Genomic DNA, 22,791 nt, shown 5'->3' with positions numbered 1-22,791 from the left:
TTACCCAGGCTGGAGTGCAATGGCGCGATCTCGGCTCACCGCAAGGTTCAGGCAATTCTCCTGCCTCAGCCTCCTGAGTAGCTGGGATTACAGGCACGCGCCACCATGCCCAGCTAATGTTTTGTATTTTTAGTAGAGACGGGGTTTCACCATGTTGACCAGGATGGTCTTGATCTCTTGACCTTGTGATCCACCCGCCTCAGCCTCCCAAAGTGCTGGAATTACAGGCTTGAGCCACCGCATTCGGCCCTATTTTTTTTTTTCTTTACTGACCTGAGATTGTGATAAAAATCGATCGAAGCATAGGGTTTTCTAACGGACAGGTGACAAGATTAACCATTAGCCCTTGGCTCTACTGATAACTTATTTTATTAGCAGAAAGCTTCTAACCTTTGCAGTTGAAGAGTAGATTGTTATGAAGAAGTTCAGGCCCAAATTCCAATGAGTAGAAAACATTCACTTAATGCAATTCTTCTAGAATGTTGGTAGATGGATCATCATCTTTACCCACTCTATGGTCTTCTCACCTTGATCTGATAAAATCTCTGGAGTCTCTCTGTCTCTCTCTGTCTCTGTCTGTCTCTCTCTCTCTCTCTCTCTCTCACACGCACACATGTGGGCATGTACACATTACTACTGTCTCTATTCCCATGATTGTGACACCTACAATGTTTTTGGGACTACATCTCTCTTTCTTGGGACATAATGCATTCCTTTCTTCCCTTTTCAGTGGGAGCAGAAGTAATCACTAAATAAACACAAATGCAGAGTCACTGATTGAAGAAAGGTGCCCAGGTATGACTGCTTAACTTCCTGAGTAATACAAATCTTGGATCTTTGAGTCAGGGGGAAGCAGCACAGAGTCTCTCTATATTACTGAAAGCCATAGGTGTTTTCTTTACTTCAGATTATGAATTTCAATTTAGCAATGTAGAGTCTTCCCAGAAACTAATGATAGGTTGCCTGAATATCTCAGCTTTGAATATTACCATAAAATGCCACCTTTCCCTGTGGCCTTATAGCCATTTTAAGCTACATTAAGCACTGTGAAGCTCATAGAACTTTAAAAAAACACTTATTTCTGACATCTTAAACCATGATAAAAAACATTCCATCAGCATCATTTTGAGAAAAATTCAATCTTCCTTTAATGTTTACTCACAACCAAAAGCTATTCCTGAACATCTGTGTAATATTACTTTGACACAGATGGTAAAATAGTTATTAATAGAATAGCACATGTAAATATTTGGATCCATTTCAGTAGAACTGAGAAAGCCACGTAATCATCTTACAAAGTAAATTTTCATTGCTGACTCAATGTACATTTTACTTTGCACCAAAAGTGCTGCAGTTTTCTTTGGTAGTTTTTGAATGAACAAGTAACATTTATTTTCAAGCCCCTTCAATGTAGTGTGGAAATGAGTTTGTTTTTATTTCACAGCAGGCCAGGACCCACATTTATCTCTTAGAATTGTACACAGGTCTGTATACTGCTTTGAACTGACAAGAGCTAGTCTTTTAAATACAATTTAACTTATCTTTTCAAAGAATAAACAAAATGAAAAAAGAAGAGACATAAGAAATCTTGAGAAAGTTTTTCAAAAACATAACACATATTGAAGTTTTAGAAGTCTTGATGTTTTATAAATCAATGTAAAATAAGTCATTCCTACAGGCTTCCAAGTGTTTTCCTAATTTTTTAAATGTCAATTGATTCATAGAACTCTTATATAATTTTTGTCATTTTTCACTTTTCTTGCACCGCTTCCATTTTAACAATTTGGAAGTTGATCTTCCTGTCCCTTGGACCATAAAACAGGTTTGTCACTGTGTGTTCAGGCAGTCTAGGGTACTATGAGAAGACCTGGACTAGGAGATGGAAACCCCAGATTGAGTGTTACACTTGTATCACGAGTTTTACCAGTGCTGTATGGTCAGCTGTCACCTGTATGGCCAAAGTGGTATCAGTCTGCAAACAGTAACTGGTCTGCACCATAAGGATTATGGATATTGGGAGAAAGTATAAAAAATTTTATAGAAATGAGGTAATTTTGTGTTTATAGAATAATGACAAGAATAAAAATATAGATATGTATATTTGCTGTCTTCTATCATTTCATTTTTTTCCAGCAATTAATGTTTAGTATTTTACAGAAACATTCAATCTGCAATGGGTTAAAAATAAACTAACCCTTGCCCACAGAGAGTCTAAGCACTGAGCTCTAAGACATCCAGAGAGCCAGTTAATCTCTCAGAATCTGAATTTTTTTAATCTGTAAAAATATGAATAATGATCCCCACCCTGCATTTTTTATAGAGTATGTGAAAACTAAACACATTTATGTATTCATAAGCTATTTATAAATATAAGGCCTCATATAAATATATAGTCATCATATACTAAGTAATAATTATTTGTGAAGTAGCATGGCATCTCAGCTGAAAGAAGCCAGGCATATATTAGATAATAAAGGTTTTTCGACTTTACAAATAAATACAAAAAATAGAAATTTTGGCAATGGATACAATTGCACACAAAATAACTGTCTCAGGGAGCAGCATATGATTTGAAGGCAAGTCACATCATCTGTTAGTCGCAAACTTTCTTTCATCTATAAAATAAGGGTAATTATCACTACTAATTTCAGGTTGAGGTGAGGATTAAATAATACAGAAAAGTATTTAGTAGTTGGTACTTGAAAAGTATTCAGTTAGTATTAGTCTTTTATCTCTAAGCTGCTTCTCTATGCTAAGAAAAGTACTGAATTCTTTACATGCAATGTCTTAGTTAATTCTTATAGAAATTTAATAAAATAACTATAATAATCTCCATTTCAAAATAAGGAAACTAAGAATCAAACAATGCCAGCAACTTTCACAGTCCTACACAGCTACTTTAAATCCATGTCTGTCTATAAAAATGTTTGGTCAAGTTTCCCACAGAATACCACCACCCTAAAGTCTTCCAAGTCATGAGAATAAATTTCCTAGGCTACATTTGAGAAGCTTTCTCATTTTTATTTATAAACGTTTTCCCATAAGACACAGAATCAACAGATTTCCTGAAACATAGAAAAAGAGACCCACTTACCAGCTTGAATTGTTGGGCTCTTCATGCTGCTGGTGGCCACTTTTGCTGCTCTGTTCTGAGCTTCTTCTCATAACCCTATTTCCAGGCTGCCAAAAAAATAGGAAATGAAAAATGACACTCACTTGCTTCAAGAAGTATTTTAATATATTAATGGCCATAACTATAATAAATAACATTTATGTAGTATTTTTTATAAAGGCTTGAAAGAAATGCAAGAGATTAATTCACTTCACATGTTTATAATTTTGAAGGTAAGTATATTGTTATGTTTATCTTGGAATTCACAGAACATAACAATCTATCAAAATTGATCATTAAATAATTTTTCTTTTTTCATTAAATAGAAGAATAAATGAAGCTCGTGTTTAAAGCCATTCATATATTTGTAGGTCTGTGTACTTAAACTCCATAAGGCAATTAGTATTTTGTTATAATGCAATAAGGAGAAAACAGACCTGAAGGAGAAGACTTACTGTGTCAGTATACCTGCCATTTCAAAGGTTAAAATTTGACAATGTGGTCAGCAAGCAAGTCAAAGATTATTCCTTGTGGTTTCAGTATTTAATATATTGGACAAATCAGAAATCATAATGATTAATTAATAAAGGAAAATTTATTTGCCATCAATTAAAAACTGGAATCTGCTTTTGGAATTGTGTAGTTGTAAAAAGGAATGAGATGTTCTTTTTAGAACTGGAATATGAAGTTTCCATTTTCTTGCAGTCATTTCCTTCTTTTTTTTTGAGACAGAGTCTCACTCTGTCACCAGGCACCAGGCTGGAGTGCAGTGGCTCGATCTCGGCTCACTGCAACCTCCACCCCCCAGGTTCAAGGAATTCTCCTACCTCAGCCTCCCGAGTAGCTGGGACTACAGATGCGTGCCACCACGCCCAGCTAATTTTTATATTTTAGTAGAGATGGGGTTTCACTATGTTGGCCAGGATGGCCTCGAGTCATTTCCTTCTTAATCTACTCCACACCAACTCCCTTCTGTGATCCACAGAAAGAGAGAAAGATAAGTTGGCAAAAAACAGTAGAAACTATTCTAGGATAATTTTCATTCACTCAAAAGAAGTATAATGAGGAAAAAATGCTTTCTGAAAATAATTAGAATGTCAATCACTTTCCTTTAAACTTGATGTTTACATATCAGATTTTCTATGTGACACTGCCACTTGTGTGACCAATAATAATGGCAATAATTATGTATTGTTTATACTGTATCATGAACTGTTCTTAATATTTTGGAGTATGATCCAATTTAATATTTACAACAACCCTGGATGGCAGGTATTATTATCATCCCTATTTTTAAAGATGAGAAAAATGAGGCACAGTTTAAGTGAATTATTCAAGATCCACAGCTAGTAAAAGGACAGAGTAGGATTTGAACTTTTTCAGAATCCATTCTCTTAATCTTCAAGGTATTCTACAGCCTTTCAAACTTAACCCAAATTGGAACTCTTCAATTTTCCCATATACCTTCTTAATTCCTTCCCTATTTTCTAGGAAACTGAAAATTTACCTTGTATTCAAGCCAGAAATGTAGGAATCTCCTTGATACCCTTCTTTTCCATGTGATTTTACAGGCTAATTATAGCTAAAATCCATACATTTCACTACAATACTCCAATATAAGCCACCACCATCTATCCCTTAGAATATAGCAAGAGTTTTTCACCTATTCCCACTGACCCCATGCTTGATACCTTCTACAATACATTGTTTGCAGAATTTATAGCATAAATAATCATTTTACTTCTTTGGTTAAAATTCTTCAACTACTTTTTATTGCACATGGAACAAATACAATCATCTTATTGTGGCCTACTTCTGACATGAGCTAGCTGCAGCTGATCTCTCAAACATTACCATATATAATTCTTTTCCATTTTTCTGCCAGCTCATTCTCTAATAAGCCATGGTCTTCAGCAACTAAGGACTTTGGATTTCAACCCTGGAATGCTCTGAGACTGGATCCTTTTCATCCTACAGGTCTCAGTTCAAAAGTCACTTTCTCAAAGAAGTTTTCCCTGACACTCAAAGAGTTCTTCTTCCATCATAACCCACAGCCATGTTTTATTTTATTTGTTTAATTGTCTATTATCTCTCCTCCTCACTGGAGAAACCAGTAAGAGACAAATAACCCTGAAGTAAGCTTGTACAATGAGGCACTAGAATGATTATTTAAGGACATATGTATTGGTTTTATTTACACAAAACAACATATAAAGACTCTGTGATTTCCACTAGCAGCATTTGTTTTTTTTTTTTCCTATCTGGATCATTCTGCTAAAATATATGCAGCCCTCTAAGCTCTGTTCTGACTTTTTTTCTCAGTTTGATTTAAAGCATTGCTTCTCAAGATTAAAACAAATATGAGTTACATAGAGATTTATATGCACATTCATCAAACTGCAGATCTTTCATTCAGTGAGTCTAGGGTAGGGCTGCAGAATCTATATTCATCACATAGGTTACTCTGATGGTGTTGATCTACTCACACACTTTGAGTAACAAGAATTCAGAAGATAGGTCAGTTTTAGAAGGTTTCAAAAAGATTCTCGAAAGGTTCCCATTGTATGTTTCTGTGTGTTTGTGTGTGTTTCCCATGTGCAAAAATATTGTTATAACAGTTCGTTTTTTTAAATGTACATTTTCCTCTTCAGACAAATGCCATTTCTGTGAGATCAACAATATATCACTAAGTAGTTAACAAATAATGCATACTTCTGCTCTTATTTACTTTGTAATTTGAATAAGATTGTCCTTGCTTTGAAAATAAGTGTGTATCTTGATGTCACATAATTCAGACTCCCTTAAATTTAACAATACATAAAATAAATAAAATACTGTATTTTTGTAACTGGCCAATATTTGAGATAACTTCTGCATTTTGTATACTTTTTTTCTACATTTCTGATTCCTTTTACAGTACACATTTTAGTTATCATCTATGAAGTCTTACAATACACTGTGCTAAATATGTGGTTTATATACTTGTATGTACTTATTTCATTTAATTGATAAACTGATGAAATGAAAGTTATATAGCAGTATTTTTGACTTTGGGCTCTTACTAATGGTGAGGCACTCCATTGGTGCTTTGTATATATTAATTATCATTACAAAAATAAACTGTTAATACACAGAGACAGAGTTTTGTGATGGAAGAATTAGTTCAAGAATATAAGTTTTAAAAGTGTCAAAAATGATGTTAAATTCAGGTATGCTCAGCCTTGTTTTTATAATTAAGGGAAATTTAATATTTTTTTAAAGAATCAAATCTCTGCTAGAAGGTATTTAAGGTAGCCAAGTATATTACAAAGAAGAACACAGGAATTAGCTCTGTATTATATACTTTATTAAAGGAAAATACTTATGCCAAAATAAGAAATGTTTGCAAAAACATAGGTAATGTCATTATAAATTTTACAGAATACTGATTCTAGTCCTTATTTTCAAAATTTAGCAAAAGGTCATTTTACTGCTAAATATTACTGCCAAAGATCTTTCTGAAAGCAGAGGTTTTAATCACTGTTGAAAGAATGAAATAAAATAACTAGATGTTTAATAATGGCAGACCCATGTAATACATAAATGCTTATTTCTGACATATTTTTCATTTAAGAATGATAGACTCAGGTGACGAATACGCTTATTTCTTACATGTCTTTTCAGCCAAGTTTCCAAACAACAATATACTTCAGGAACATTTCTCTAGTTCCTTTAAAGAAAAGTCATTGGTCCTATATATAATGAGTATTTCTCCCATATGAGTACCATATTGAAGAATGTCTTTTTTTTTTTTTGAGACAGAGTCTCACTCCGTCACCGGGCACCAGGCTGGAGTGCAGTGGTGCGACCTCAGCTCACTGTAACCTCTGCCTCCCGGGTTCAAGCAATTCGCCTGCCTCAGCCTTCCACGTAGCTGGGACTACAGGCACACGCCACCATGCCCAGCTAATTTTTTTGTATTTTTAGTAGAGGTGGGGTTTCACCATGTTGGCCAGGATGGTCTCGATCTCTTAACCTCGTGATCTGCCTGCCTCGGCCTCCCAAAGTGCTGGGATTACAGGCATGAGCCACTGCACCCGCCCTGAAGAATGTCTTAACTACTGAAACCGTGTGTGTGTATGCATGTGTGTGTATACACACACATGCATACACACACACACACTCACATACATTTTGAGAGAAACTTAAATAGGGTTACTTCCTATTTAAGGATTACTTAAATAGGAAGTAGGTTTCCTTAACTTAAATAGGGTTACTTCCTAATACACACACACACACACACATACACACACTCACATACATTTTGAGAGAAACTTAAATAGGGTTACTTCCTATTTAAGGATTACTTAAATAAGAAGTAGGTTTCCTTAACTTAAATAGGGTTACTTCCTATATATACACACACATACACACACATTCACATACATTTTGAGAGAAACTTAAATAGGGTTACTTTCTAAACAAAATTTCAACCATCATAATAAATTGTTACTATCTGTTTTGATAGATTATGTAATGCTATGATTTCTATGAGGTTCATTAACATTCACAAAGAGTTGCTATTATAATCACCGTAGGTCAATAATGGTTTCATGGTGATTTAACCACCGAAACAAGAACATTTAACAACACAGGAAAAACAAAGTATTTGCCCAGTGGGTTAGTATGCCTCCTTTCTGAGAGAGGTTTAGTAAGATTGGCCAGTTTCATTTTCTACATTACTCCTAAGATCTACCTTATGGTTTTCTTTACCCACATGTTCAAATGCTATCTTCAATCATTTCTTTGAAAGGAAAGACTTAAGTGGCTTTATAATTAAAGCATCTTAACTCTGATTATGTTTGAAAGCCAGTTATTCAGAGAAATTTATTCTTTTTTAAGAGCAGATGGGAACAGGCTCAAGGAATCCATGGCAGAAGACACAGACATGGGAGTAAAATGAAAATCGTTTAGGTAAACTTCTGATAGAAATAAAGAGAAAAATAAACTGTAGATTGAAGAGTTCATTGGAAGGGGAAAGAAGGCTAAAAATTAAGAAGGAAACTATTGCCAGGAGGAGGAATTAAATAACTTTAATATCCTTAGGTTAATGTCTTACTGGAATCATGTACCACTTCCCCTGAAAGCCGGCTTCTCAGATTTCAGCCTCTTGCTTATTCAGTCTACTCCTAAAATGCTTCCATGCTTTCTATCCAATTTTTTTACTCGATTTTAATTTTAATTTTTGTTTTTTAGTATCCCAACTCTCCTTTTAGGCCTTGATGCCCTTCTATAACTTACAACTTTATAGAGGGTTAATTGACCTTCCTGAAGAAACAAAAGACATTGCAACTTCTCTATTTCTATGGCTCCTACCACCTCTTGCCTCTTACTGCAATAATTTCTCAACGAGGTCATCTTCCTCAACAACAGTCCTGCCTCCTTTTCATACATCAATTCTATTCCTAATTTCACCACATTAAATTCTCTAAACCAATGTTGTCAACTCATTATCAAAACATTTCTCAAGCTCACCTGTTTACAGGGTTAGGGAATGGACATGGAGCCCCATTTCTAACTCTAAAACCTGGGCTCAAAACCTTCAAATGTTTTTGATTTACCTTTTTGGGCTCATTTCCTATGTGCAAATTCATAGTGCAAAAGTGTATTGCAAATAGTTAAGATCTTCATAACTGTGACTAAATTCATGCTCAGGAAAAAATATGCAAAATAATTATTAACATCCATATTTTGTCATGACACAATTGAAGCACAGAGATATTATGGCTACTCTAAACCTTTAGTTAACCTAATAAATCATACAAACCAGGCTTCAGTCTTTTACCTCCAAAGCCTATGCCTACCAAAATTTATTTGTCCTCTAATTTGCATGATTAGCCACTTTTTAAAATACTTTATTTTCCTTTCTCTGAAGACAGATTTGTGCGTATTTATATTCAGAGGAATATTCCTTTCAGTCTCTTTATTTTCAAATATTTCTTACCTTCCAAGATCTAGATCAAATGCTGACTCCCTCTGTTACTTTCAGCTGGAAATGCTCTCTCCCTCTTCTGTATAAGTTTTTATTGAATTTCTCTTACAGCAGTTCTATCTTCTGCCATTTTTAAAGTTCCTTGTGTACCAACTACTTCTCTTGTTTATGAATAAGCTTTTTACTGGGCTGAGAATGTCGGCCCATCAGAGATTATGAGGCTTAGGCAGACACATTTTAAGAAAGACTTTTCTGCCTAGCCCACATTGCTCTTTCCACCTGGTGATAACTTTATCACCTGGTGGTAGTACCTAAATTGCAGGTACATTATATAAGAAGAATTAAACAGTCTCAAATACTAGATTTGCGTTTCAAAACCTAAAAGAGATAAGGCATTGGAATCCCACTTCAGCTATACAAATTTAGGATAGGTAGATTCATTTAATATAAAACAACTTTTGTTAGAATTGTTTCTCCTTAAGCCTATTATCATCATTTGTCTAGATCTCCACTACCATAGAAAATCTTGCTAATATTCCTATCTACAAAGCAATGGACTGTCTGCTGATAAAGTGTTTTTTTTGTGTGTGTACTGCAGGCATTTTGGAAATAGCTCTAGGATCAAACTAAATGAGTTCCAGTATAAATAAAGAACCTAAGACATTGCAGATGGCACTCAGCAAGATATTGGTGTGACAGCTAGAGATGTGGTGTGACCCTCTGCAATTGATGTTTCGTATGGAGTGCAGGGTCTAATAAAATGAGTTCCATCATGGAACTTGTGTGCTCAATGAAATCTGTATGAAACCTAAATATGAGGTTTGACTGCTGCTCTAGTGACAGGAAAAAAAAACATATAAAAAATTAACTGTAACTAGGATGGTAGCTTAATTCACATTCAGGCCTTAAAATAACTTTTAAATATGTACTTTCTATTCTCATCAAAGTGAGAGGTGAAAGAATATTTATATTATACATGTTGTCTCACTGTGTCATTAATTAAAATATACTGGAACATGATTTATTTATTCTACAACTTATAGCACATTTTACATTTTGATTCATTTCCTATCATTTTCAAAGCTGTAGTTCATTAAATTACAGTCGTTTCATATAAACCACCAGAACATCCACTATTAACCTAGAAAGGTTAGGAGGAAGGAGATTATTTTAAACACATTCTATTTCCTTCATGTAGCTCAATGAAGACAGCCTCCTAAAGAACTACATTTTTTTCATTGTTGCAGGAAAAGTTTTAGATTATGGTAACTTAAGAAGAGAGAAATAAATATGACAGGCTAAGCTTTATCTAAAGCCTGGGCATTTAATTAGGGGTTCTAGTAACGGCAATAGCTTCCAGTAGCATGACCTTTTAAAAAATACCCTTCTCCTGAATGAGGTGAGTTAGAATTGCTGATGAGGTTTGACTGTCACCCATTGGGAATAGCCTAATGACTCAGATAATTACACAATTTTCTAGTCATAAGTGACTCAAGTTGTCCAGTTTATCTCCCATTCAAAATAGGGTATACCAGCTTTTGTTGATAAGGAGGGCCGATAATATGGCTCTCTTGGCACCAACAATGGAGCTTGAAACAGCAGCTCCAATTGTTGGATAAATCTGTTCATATACAGTGGAAGTCTTGTACCTATCAGACATCAGCCCAAGTTTTGCCCTCTAAAACTATTCAAAATACATAGACTCCCAGTAGCATGAGGCAGCTCTTCAAGTAATTGAAGGAAGTTATCATTGCCCTGCAGGAATACAGAGCATCTTTCAGACTCAACATCACCACTTTCTTGAATACAAAATGACAGCCACATTCCTCACGTGACATGTTTGTAGATATTTCACTATTCTGGTCACCCTCTTTTGGATGTACTTCAATTTGTCAATGTCTCCTTTTAAAATATATCGAACAGTGTATGACATTTCTGGAGCTACTAGCCGACATGGAACACCATGAGAATAACAGTAAATGTATCTAACTTGTGACTAGTGACAAGGTCTAAACTTAAAAAAAATTTCTATTTCCCAAAAGTGGCCAGAGAGGGAACTATTACAATATTAATGGATTAACAATTCAACTCTAAATCTGCTGGTGTTACAAAGCAGTGTCAGGGAGAGACGTTGCCTATAGGGTGTTGTGAGCAACACACAGACAACACTTCAATCAATTGCCTGTTAAATCTCCAAAATATTGAATGCTTTGAGAGGGATGGAAAGACATCTGTCAGAGAAAGGACGTCTAGGTCATGACTCTCCCCTCAAACAGCTCAGTAAACCAGGACAGCAATGCCTGTGGTTCTCAGTTTTTCTGTTATCAAGTAAAATTGTTGACTGGATCATCTCTCAGATTCCATGTAAACCATAATGTTTCCTGGTAAGGGATTTCAATGATTCCCAACTTCTTATTTGTCAGAAATCATTCTAAAATCCTGTCTTTGGTTACAATTTATCCCAGATTTAAATAGTTTTATCTTCAGTAAAAATCTGAGAAAAGTGCTTCACCAGTTCCTCCAGCCTTCCTCCTTGCTGGTTCATTGGCTGATTCACCCAGCAACTTAGTTTGTTATATACTATGAGAATAGCACAGTGCTTGGCACTCTGGATGATACAAAGTAGTATCATCACAGCTCTTTCTCTTGAAGAAATTACAGTCTAGTTATGTAGATAAACTTATACTATAAGCTAACTAGACTATAATATGCTACAATTCAAAGTCTAAAAGTTTAAGTATTAAGTAAATTATAATGACAATAAATAACTGTGGAATTCAGAGGGAAGAAAGCTCATTGCAGCCTGAACAGATGAAAAATACTTCACTAAGGATATAGAAGAAGACAGTGGGAGTTGATGAGGTTGGATTTTGATAGCTGGGAGAGGGAAGTATTTGTGTACTGATAAGATAAAGAAAAATTTTTGCTTGTTTTTGTCATACTTTAAGTTCTAGGATACATGCGCAGAACATGCAGGTTTGTTACATAGGTATATGTGTGCCATGGTGGTTTGTTGCACTATCAACCCATCATCTACATTAGGTATCCCTCCTAATGCTATCCCTCCCTTAGTCCCCCACCCCCTGACAGGCCCCGGTGTGTGATGTTCCCCTCCCTATGTCCATGTGTTCTCTTTGTTCAACTCCCACTTACGAGTGAGAACATGCAGTGTTTGTTTTTCTGTTTTTGTGTTAGTTTGCTGAGAATGACGGTTTCCAGCTTCACACATGTCCCTGCAAAGGACATGAATTCAATCTTTCTTATGGCTGCATAGTATTCTAAGGTGCATATGTGCCACATTCTCTTTATTCAATCTATCATTGGTGGACATTTGGGTTGGTTCCAAGTCTTTGCTATTGTGAACAGCGCTGCAATAAACATATGTGTGCATGTGTCTTTATAATAGAATGATTTATAATCCTTTCGGTATATACCCAGTAATGGGATTGCTGGATCAAATGGTATTTCTGGTTCTAGATCCTTAAGGAATCACCACACTGTCTTCCACAATGGTTGAACCAATTTACACTCTCACCAACAGTGTAAAAACGTTCCTATGAGAACATTTTTTGCAATCCATCCATCAGACAAAGGATTAATATTCAGAATCTACAAAGAACTTAAACAAATGTAGAAGAAAAAAAACACCCCATTAAAAAGTGGGTGAAGGATATGAGCAAACACTTTTCAAAAGACATTTATGCAGCCAACAAACATATGAAGAAAAGTTCACCATCACTGGTCATTAGAGAAATGCAAATCAAAACCACAATGAGATACCATCTCATGCTGGTTAGAATGGCGAACATTAAACAATCAGGAAACAACAGATGCTGGAGAGGATGTGGAGAAAGCAAATTTTTTGATAGAGTCTTCCATTGCTCTATAAATTAAGCAGCCACAGCATGCAACAACCCTGAAACATGGTTGCTGATATCAACCCCTTGTACACGTTTCCACCCCGCTTAGCATGATACAACCATCAGTCGCAAGGTTTTACACTCCCATGGTGTCTGTGCAGCCCTGTAACTATTAGGAGACTTAAAAACAAGAGCGGATATTTACTTTTCGGTTCTAAAATCCACTCAGGAGATTGACAGTGGGAAAAAAATCTTGTTGGCAATTGGCTTTGGAGGAGGTGATTCTGAGTCCTGCTACAGCTGAATCACTGTTCCTATTCTTGAGATCTCTACTGATTGGTATGGCAGAGGTTACTTTAATTATGGAGCCAGGTGACACAGCTCAGAATGACTATCTTTTGTGGTAGGAGAAAAGGCACACACTTTCAGAATTAATTTCAATCAGTCTGAAAAGACATCAATTTAGTACGGATGAGGAGAGCTGAGGATATCCTTCTAATGCTGATTTGAAATCCAGCACGTCTGCACTCTCGAGTATTGTTTACTTCTAATAATCTGCTTGAGGGCAACACTAGTTGTTGTTTGGCCTAATTATTTTCTTGAAAACAACAGGCATAGTAATGACAACTGAAAGATTCTTGTGACAATTTCTTACACACAAGAGAGGTAAATGTAGGTCATTATGTTTGGCAAATTGTGTGTTATAAATGACCGATAGAAAGTAACAGGTGCTCAGTAAATATTTACTAAGTAGTCGAAGTCTGACAAAAACTATGGTTTCCCTTGTGTCATTTTGAGAAAACAAATGTTTATTCCAATCAAGTCATTGTCTCCTGGAAATTTTCCACAGTGCCTTATTTTTCCCAAAGAAGGTATACATACATATATACATATGTTCATGTGCATATGCACATGTGTGTGCATGCATGTGTATGAGTGTTTGTGTATGTTTTTATTGCTCAGATTTCCTTTTAAAAGTTATTCCCCATGTACAAGAGACATATAGTTCTGTTATATTAAATAGTGCTCTTGTGCTATGAGGCCTCCAAACAAATAGTACTTTAATGTAAAATAAATCTTGTGTTGATCTTTCTTCAACTCATGAAACAGGACCACGAGTTCCAAAAAAACCAATTAAATGGAATTTTAATAATAATAATAATAAGATAGTAATATAAACTCACAATCTATGACTAGAGATAGATTTTATAGAACATACAGCCAGATTCTCTTTTGTAGAATGCTTGCAGTCTCTCCATTAAAGATATTGAGTTATTTGAGACAAAGAGAAAAAACATTCAAGAGGCTTAGTGCCAAGCAAAGACGGCAGGAGCAGTTCCAGAGAAAGATGGCCTCAAGGTAGAGTAAAAGAAGGTATGGAGTCAAAAATGTAGCCCACATGTAAACTACAGAAAGAAAAAGTGGAGCTCTGCTTTGTATGGAAGAAAGCCCATGTAAAGGTAAAGTTACTCACTAATCTAACAGATAATATTGTAGACAGACACTAGTCCCCATGGTGCCCAAAAGCAGCTTCTTTTCATCCTCTGTACCTTTCCAATAGCAGGTGTTCTAAGAGTCTATGGAACACTGAAATCTTTTGATAAATATTATTTTAGTATGCCTTTCCCACCACTGTGATTTGGGGCATGCATTAAAGAATAAATTGATATTTTTAATTTCTACTCACCAGGGATTTCTGGAATGCAGGTAAGGTGGTTTAGCATAAGCCAATCCTACTCGAATAAGCCTTATATTATTTCTTTATAAACCACTAAATAGAGTTTGGGCCATATGCATGCTAATTCTTATGCCAAAATTTTAAAGGATATTTATCTAAAAACTCTTGAAAGCCACACTTATGATAGCCAATTAATTATAATCATTCTTCCCGTGAAACATCCTCTACTTCTCAACTCACATGAAATGTGTTGGAAATGTCAAATTGCCCAATGGAAGATTGAATAAAGTGTACACAAATATACATAAAATACCCACAAGAAATACTAACATAAGCAGTAGCATAAATCTTGATCTTTTCTGCACTGACACCTTAGGCCTGAGAATGCTGCTAGCTACATTCAGACTTGATCCTAATTTATTGCTGATATGACATAAATGTTAAATATTTCTGCAGTCATTAACCCAAACTCATTAATTAGATAATAAAATTATGGAATATTTTTTCAGCTTAATTTGTCAAGATGCTCCCAGCCAACACAGGTTAGGTATTTGACGAGGCTTCTCAGCTTTTAATATGACCTATAGTGTATAGATCAAAAGCTAAAAAAACAGAGAAAATATTTAGTCATTTCACCTATTTAAAAGTATACACACATGTATACTTGGAAAAGCATGCTTTTAAAGTATAGCCCTGCTGACATCTATTTTGAATATCTGCACATTCTTTCTTACCAAGCCAAATGATAGTCATTTAAAACTAGGATTTAAAACATTTCTTCCACTTTCCCCATGGGGGTGATTTTGAGTAGTAAAAATGCTACGAGTCATAGGATAAGAATTGCAAGTGCTAGACTGGGAGCAGGTGGCTCATGCCTGTAATCCCAGCACTTTGTGAGGCTGAGACTGGTGGAACATGAGATCGGGGATGGAGACCATCCTGGCCAACATGGTGAAACCCCGTCTCTACTAAAAATACAAAAAAATTAGTCAGGCATGGTGGTGCACACCTGTAATCCTAGCTACTCAGGAGGCTGAGGCAGGAGAATCGCTTGAACCCAGGAAGAGGAGGTTGCAGTGAGCCAAGATCGCACCACTGCACTCTTATCTGGCAACAGACCAAGACTCCTTCTCAAATTAAAAAAAAAAAAAAAAAAGTGGATTCTTAGAGTTTCTGTGCTTTTTAATGTTTGGCAAATATTTGGGAGTGTCTCTAGAGCTCTGAAAAGACATTAAGAAAAGAATTTAAAGAGACGTAATGATATTCCACGTAAATAGAGAAACAATAAATACTGTAGCAAAGAAACACCGCACCAAGGAACTGAAATCTATTACTTACTAACTAAAAAATATTATAAATAGCTCCAACTTCTTCACAGAATCATCCAAAGTGAGTTATCCTAAGATGATTAAGTCAACCCAATATAGGATAATGGTTAAAACACCAGCTCTAGGATGAAACCTTCAGTTAAGATCTTAGCACTGCCATTAACTGTTTATATATTAAGCAGGTTATTTGACATATGTAAGCCAACACTTTCTCATTTGCAAAATAAGGAAAAGAATAGAACATATTTCATATACTTGTGAGAATCAAAGGAGTTTTTTGTGTATTTGGAACATAATGAGTCATAGATGTAGTTATTTTTAATTTTGCAAATGCCCTTGTTATTAAGCAGTGTCTCCAAGTATAAAACCTCAATGAAAGATTTTTCTAGAAATAATTTGATCAGATCTATCTTACCACATGATGGTCTTGGTTATACTAAATCATGATTCAAAGTTAAATTGTAATGGTTCTTGAGTTAATCATATTATTTACTGTCATCAAATTGTGTGATGGTGACTCAGGTTGGATAAAAATTTCTCTATAAATGTTTGACCAATAAACAAATACCTTATATTTTGTCCAGTGTTTTGAAATTTACAAAGTGTTTTAAAATAAATTATTTTTATTTGTTTAGCCAACGCTTACTGAGACTGAGGCTTCAAGAACTGTGAAGACCTTTAAAGGAACCAAAAACGCTTATATTCTAATGATGCATATAGGGTAGAGGTGGGAATTCCTCTCCCTACCTCTCTATCCTGTGGCATAAATTGTCAGTTTCCAGAATAGTGATTGAGTAATATTTATAAATGATTGTGAATATCATGCTTTAAAATGTCACACTCCAGGGAGAGTAGCTTTTCTTCTACAATTCCCTATTTTTTTTTTTTTTTTTAGACAGAGTTTCCATCACTCAGGTTGGAGTGTGTCTTATATCTTCCATGCAACTGAACACATGTATCAAATGATCAGGAGGAGATAGATCTTTCTAGTACTAAGCTCATAGAAAATTTTGCATGTGCATCATTGTATGGGACACTTAGTGTTGCCAATATCTTTGAAAACAATTTTATATCAGATTTCAAAATGTCAGCTTTCACTCTCTCCTATGATTCCTAATAGAAACAGATATAGACAGGAATGCTCCACAGAGAGCTAAATTCCATTCGGTGCTGTGTGTCTTGCGTGTGCCAGTGAGGCTAAGTGGAATACAAGAACAATGCCTGATCAATCTGTCTAAACTATCCAATCTCCCAGTTTTAGTGTCTTGGGGGAAAAACTCTGTGCCAAACAAATAAAGCATTGAGAACACATAGCATTAAGTCATATGCTGAAATCCTGAAAGCTTTATGCTAGCCTGTAGCACATTTTTAAAAAGAATCCAAAACTACAGCAGAGTATTGGTATAATATTAATACTGTCACTGTTGTAATGAAGGATATGCTCTTGGCAACCTGAAGCTGCATAACACAGCTTTAGGTTACAATAAAATACCACACAGTCCTGTCAAGCTTAATGTTGTTGTTTTTGTTAAAAGTAGGGCTTTACAAATCATTCTGGATATCTTCCAAAGTTCTACTAAACTCCTGATATACTGACAGCTGTTAATTATCCCCTCCATTGAAGAAGATGCATGGAAAGGTTTCAACTAAAGAGATCCCTAACCATCAATGAGTCTCTGAATTCCAGCCAGCATCCAGAGGGACTACTAAACATGGCCATAATAGAGGACACTAAGAAAGATCCTCCATCTGTCCTGGAGGGAAGAAGTCAATAAATACAGAACTGTGAAGGACGCTTAAAAAAAAAAAAAAAAAAAAAAAAAAGGTGGCCTACTTCATCACTGAGCCATTATCCTAAAAACAGCTGCAGCTCACTAGGTTTCAAAAATTTACAGAAGTGTTAACCTATTTTATTGGTTTAGGTACAAATAATAGAAAACCCAAAGAACTCTGGCAGAAGGGGGCTCAATTTTTTTTTTTTTTTTGAGACGGAGTTTCGCTCTTGTTGCCCAGGCTGGAGTGCAATGGCGCGATCTCGGCTCACCGCAACCTCCGCCTCCTGGGTTCAGGCAATTCTCCTGCCTCAGCCTCCTGAGCAGCTGGGATTACAGGCATGCGCCACCATGCCCAGCTGATTTTTTGTATTGTTAGTAGAGACGGGGTTTCACCATGTTGACCAGGATGGTCTCGATCTCTTAACCTCGTGATCCACCCGCCTCGGCCTCCCAAAGTGCTGGGATTACAGGCGTGAGCCACCGCGCCCGGAGGGGCTCAATTTTTGAAGTCTCTAGGCTGGTTGAGATGCTTAAAGGTGTGTGTCTTTAAGGACACAAGTATTCCCTATCATCCTGATCCATAGTCCTTAGTTTGTGATGCTTGTCCTATTTTATTTCTAGGCAATCATTTGCATTTTCTGATTAAGGATATGACCAAAGAAAGAAAGTCAAAGTGTTTCTCCTTATGAGGCTTTGCCTTTTTGTCCTAAAGAGAATCTCTTTGTTACTACTTCTACCTACATTTCTTTCTCCAGAATTCAAAACATGACCATGTCTCATTGTCAGGGTAACCAAGAAAGTATATATAACTGACACATCACTTCTAAAATCAATGTTGGGGTCTGTTAGTAAAGATAACAAGTGAGGATGGATATTCAGTAGGCATTCAGCTGAGAATACCACAGGCATCAAAAGAAGACATGGTAATAAATCATTGGAGATATATTGGTAAATGCAGTACCTACTTTCTACCCATCTCTCCAAGACTTTTCTAGCTGTTTCAGAGTAATTAAGGTGAGTAACACAGATAGCTTATATGTTACTTATTTGAAAAATCATGAAGCAAACAAATATATAACAAAAATCTATTTAAATCCTAGTGTGATGGTTAACACTGTCAACTTGATTGGATTGAAGGATGCAAAATATTGTTCCTAGGTGTGTCTGTGAGGGTGCTGCCAAAGATTAACATATGAGTCAGTGGGCTGGGAGAGGTAGACCCACCCTTAATTTGGGTGGGCACAGCCTTAATAAACAGCCAGCATGGCCAGGGTAAAAGTAGGCAGAAGAATATGAAAAGACTAGACTGGCTTAGCCTTCCAGCTTACCTCTTTCTCTAGTGCTGGACGCTTCCTGCCCTCAAACATTGGACTCCAAGTTCTTCAGCTTTGGGACTCGGACTGGCTTCCTTACTCACTCCTCAGCTTGCAGACAGCCTATTGTGGGATCTCATCTTGTGATCCTGCGAGTCAATTCTCCTTAATAAACTCCAGTTTATATATACATCTATCCTATTAGTTCTGTCCTTCTAGAGAACCATGACTAATACACCTAGAATTATGGATTCATAGATTATTAGATTTAGAATAAATATTAACAGGTATTCGTTTGGTGCAAAAGTAATTGTGGTTTTTGCGATTACTTTTAAATAGCAAGTAACACAATTACCTTTGTATCACCTAATATTTAGGCTACCCTGATCAGTAGCTGTCTAGTGCATGGAAGATATAAGACAATAAAAAAAGACAATTATATAATAAAAAGAATACTACATTGTATGGTAGAAATAAAGATCAACATTGTGAAATGTTAAATTATCCACTATGATATTTTACTGAAAGACTTTTTTTTTAATCTTTAAATATCAGAAAGAAGGCAAACCTATGGGGACTTAACCTATATCCATAATATCTACATGTATTTTCATAAGAAAGCAGCCTTTGATTCATTTCTCTATATTCTGAAGAGGGGCTTATTTAACATGTTATAAGAGCTACAATTTTTCCCTTCTTTGGCAAACCTAAGGTAAGTCATGGGAGGTCAGTTGGAGATGCAGAGGAATGAAGATACCATTTTCCAGCCTTAGCGTGAAAGACAGATGACTTGTTTGTTTTCTGAGGCACTCAACGTAGGACATGGGGAATTAGGAGGCAGAAAGACCTATCAGTCAGACCTACCTGGGGTTTTGAATATCACTTTTATCTTACTATTCAATATGTATATAAGGATAGACCTGATAAAGTCTTGAGTGATCATAGTTCCAGGTAAAGTCTGTTGTCAAGGATCAAAATCCCTTAGTTTTTGGCCCTAAGTAAATGAGAGGTAAATTTCTTGTTTTGTTGAAATTAGTTCAAGTGCCTGACAGCAATTCTAATGTAGACATATATGGGTTTTATTTAGACATATATGGGTTAAATACCAGACTTCCCACTTGACAGTTGAATGACTTTGGGTAAGTTACTCAATTTTACTAATCCTAGTTTTCTTCATATGGAAAGAGTGATGAGGATACACTTCTAAAAATTAAACAACACAACATACATGAAATCATGTAGCACAGGACATGGTGTAGCGGCTGTTAAACAAATAGCATTACTTCATCTTATTCCCACTGAAAAGCCATTACTTTATAGGTGTGACATTTCCAAAGAAGCTTGCAGAACATCTGTTTTCTACCATTCCATTTCTCACAGGAAGACTTTCTAGACTAATCACAGAATAGTAGATAGCTTTCTGTATGTCCCCACAGGATACCACAGCTGCACAGTCATACAAGCCACAAAAAGTATGTCACCTCCTAGAAACTTCTCTTTGTTAGTAATCAAAGAAAGTGATCCTAGACTTGAAGGCAAATTGTGACACCAGCAATTTTTCTCGGTATTGCTTTCCCCTTAAGTAGCAACCTCTGTCTCTAGTTCTCAACACTCAGGAGTCATCTGCCCCTCTGGCTCTTTTGGTTTTGGCTGACGCTGAATCTTTTGGTAAAAGGATGAAACTCTGAATAGAGCTACTGTGTGAGTCTTCTGACTTTGAAGATTCCCAGATGGGAAGCAGGATTAAAGAAGCAGAGCTGTGCCTCTGTATTCAAGGAAGATGGGACCCTTCATACTGAGAAAACACAATACCAACATATTTCACCTTACTAGACATCCTTCTCCTTCTTCCTAATCACTGTTTACATGCCCTTGTCCTTGTAATCAGAAGCTGTATTCCTCTAAAGGCAGAAAATGTTAAATCCTCAGACATTTCAGGGAAACAAACAGCATTAATATTTAGAATCCTCAAAGATTAAAGGTACTACTATAGCTAGAAAAACAATGATTAAAACATATTTTTTGAAAAAAGTAAAATTAATTGGGTGCTAGAATTTTTAAATGATTAGATATATAGGTTAATAGATTAAATTAGTAGATTAATAGATTAATAGCTAAATAGATTAGATATAAACTGAAGTCAATTGGTTGCAAAATTAAGACAAGATACTTTCTCAGAATGCCTACAAAAAAAATAAGGAGGTAAGAGGTAAAATAGAATTTGGAGGCAGGAAGAGTAGACTTCAACGTTTCAGTACTTACCTGATAAAATTTCCAGAGGAGTATAATAAGGATCATGGAATAGATGACTTTTTAATTAAAAAGATATAAAATATCCCCAAATGAGAAAAATAAGATACCTCCAAATAGAGAGGTGATCACTGAGTATTGAACAGAAAGAATATACAGTAAAGTAAAAATGAGTCTACATTTCCAAAGTCAAAGGACAAAAAGCTACAAAAGGAAAACAGTTTGATTCCAAAAGAATGAATATTAAATTAGTCAAAGATATTTCAGCAGTTAAAGTGAAGACTGAACATAATAGTACAATGTCTTTAAAAGCTCAGATCTCATACACAGGAAAATAACATATAAATAGTAGAGAAAAGGAATGACTTTTATAACATTCTATCTACCAACTACAGGTCCTTTCTGAAAATATTGTGAAGGGATATATCTTAGCAAAACAAACAAAAAGATTTCCATATCAAGAAATATGTCAAATTTATGCAACACTGTTGAACAAAAATTTTATCAGTATATTTATATGAAAATATACTTAAAGCATCATACACAATTGTTAGCAATTAGGAAGTATTTATTTCTACTAAAGATAAGGCAGAGCAGGTAAAAGAAGAAATATGCTGAGCTCATTGTTTTATTTAAATGTGGCTGTAAACACTAAATGATTACAGATGTTAGTAGAAAATAAAACTTTTAAAGTTTAAATAAAATATTAAGCATTGCCACTATTTCAGTGTAAATATGATGAAGAAATTTAAACCATTACAAATAATTAAGTGAAGCAAAGGACATTAAATCAATCCAACAAAGTCAAGTGGGGAAAAGGGCAATTTAAGGAAAGCATGGCAAGTAAAAAAAGATCTACACTAAAGTGACAAAAGTAATTCTAAAATATCAGTGACCACTGTAATAGGAATGAGAATCTATTAAATTTCCCTATTAAAAGTCAGAGACTCTCAATTTGGGGAAGGGATGGTGGAGAAAAGAAAATCCACCTGTCTACCTAGGTTCTGTTTTTAAAAAGACATGCCTAAGAAACACACACACACCCCTACATACAGGTGATGTTCCTACCAGCACTTGAAAACACTCTTTAGCAGAAATTTATACCCAATATTCTGCTTTGCAATCCAGATCTATTATCCACTTCTCCATAGATTTAGAAGGTATTTGATTTAGAATGCATGAAAATTCACAGAAGAAAAATGAATTGCCAATAAATAGATAAGAAATAGCTTTGTGAACAACCATGGAAACACAAATTAAAGTGACAAATTTGTTTTCCAATTGGCAAAAACAGAGAGACAGAAAGTAGGAGGAAGGGAGAAAGAAGAAAAAGAAAAAAAAAAAGGAAGGAAGAAAGGGAGGGGGAAGTAAGGGAGAAAGGGAAGAAAGGAGGGAGGAAGACAAAGGTTGATAATGCACATTGCAGGTTTTGGTTTCCAAGTCTCAAGATGAGAAACACACACACACACACACACACACACACACACACACACACACACACACA

At 35.5% G+C, this 22,791-nt stretch overlaps 1 protein-coding gene across 3 annotated transcripts in view; it reads right to left on the bottom strand.

Moving 5' to 3' along the window:
* LINGO2 (leucine rich repeat and Ig domain containing 2) overlaps positions 1 to 22,791 on the bottom strand; it is a 1,269,869-nt gene that overhangs the window by 507,793 nt on the left and 739,285 nt on the right. For all 3 annotated transcript variants that reach the window (XM_032300226.1, XM_032300225.1, XM_032300227.1), the window contains exon 4: positions 3,095 to 3,180. The gene's annotated coding sequence lies outside the window, so the exon portion shown is untranslated. The remainder of the gene's footprint in view (positions 1 to 3,094; positions 3,181 to 22,791) is intronic.

This window comes from Sapajus apella, unplaced genomic scaffold (genome assembly GCF_009761245.1).
Source record: "Sapajus apella isolate SASKATOON/1434 unplaced genomic scaffold, GSC_monkey_1.0 scaffold42, whole genome shotgun sequence".
NCBI lineage: Eukaryota > Metazoa > Chordata > Mammalia > Primates > Cebidae > Sapajus > Sapajus apella.
This window is presented reverse-complemented; position numbering and strand designations above follow the sequence as displayed.